Here is a 972-nt window from a genome sequence, read left to right on the forward strand (position 1 = left end):
AAAAATAAATAAATAAATAAATAAAAACAATAGAGACACTGTAGACAGACAGACAGACAGACAGACACACAGACACACAGACAGACAAACAGAGAGGCACAGACACACTCACTCACAGACAAACAAACAGACACACACACACACACACACACACAATCACAGAAAAACAAAAAGGCGGATAAATATGAACACACTCACGGACAAACAGACAGACAGACAGACACAAACACAGACATACAAACACACCCAAAACACCCCAAAACACACACAAACACACTCACCAATTGGCAAAACGACTCTTGTCAACTCCAGCCAATCAGAGAGGGTCGTAGTGACTTGCCAAGATGGACGACTGGCACTGAACACCCCCTGGAGAGTGCCAGAGTGGGGGTGAGGGAATGGGTTCGAGTGAGGCGCGAGAGAGAGCAAGAAGACACGTCCTCCTGCCTCGACTGCTACAGATACACTGATTCTAGTCGGGGCAGTCGAGATGAGGTGGCCCGCGGGGAAGGGCGGCGGCGGTGGTGGTGGTGGTGGTGGTGGTGGAGTGAAGGGGTCAACTAGGAGAAGGAGGAGGAGGAGGAGGAGGAGGAGGAGGAGGAGGAGGAGAACGTATGGAGGAGCTAGGAATACGGAAAGGGAGTCAGGATAAGGGAGGAATATAAAGGAAGTTTTCTCATTCCTCCTATTTAGGTTAACAGGCCTAGAGAGAGAGAGAGAGAGAGAGAGAGAGAGAGAGAGAGAGAGAGAGAGAGAGAGAGAGAGAGAGAGAGAGAGAGAGAGAGAGAGAGAGAGTTAATGTGATGATTTTAGCGAAGAATTAGGTTAGGTTAGGATAAATTAGGTTAGATTAGGTTAGGTTAGGTTAGGTTGAAGGGGACAAGAAAAATTTAAGTATTAGACTGAAATTAAGAGATTTTTAAGGGAATAAGGAAATCAGAGTAAAAACTAAGCTGCATTTAGGGATTTTAG

The 972-nt window shown here is 46.2% G+C and overlaps 1 protein-coding gene across 1 annotated transcript in view; it reads right to left on the minus strand.

Moving 5' to 3' along the window:
- Positions 1-472, minus strand: part of LOC135093439 (uncharacterized) — a 23,861-nt gene extending 23,389 nt beyond the window's left edge. Inside the window, exon 1 of the mRNA XM_063992719.1 lies at positions 282-472. The gene's annotated coding sequence lies outside the window, so the exon portion shown is untranslated. The remainder of the gene's footprint in view (positions 1-281) is intronic.
- Positions 473-972: the final 500 nt, after the last annotated feature.

Source organism: Scylla paramamosain, chromosome 43 (assembly GCF_035594125.1).
Source record: "Scylla paramamosain isolate STU-SP2022 chromosome 43, ASM3559412v1, whole genome shotgun sequence".
In the NCBI taxonomy this organism is placed as follows: Eukaryota; Metazoa; Arthropoda; class Malacostraca; order Decapoda; family Portunidae; genus Scylla; species Scylla paramamosain.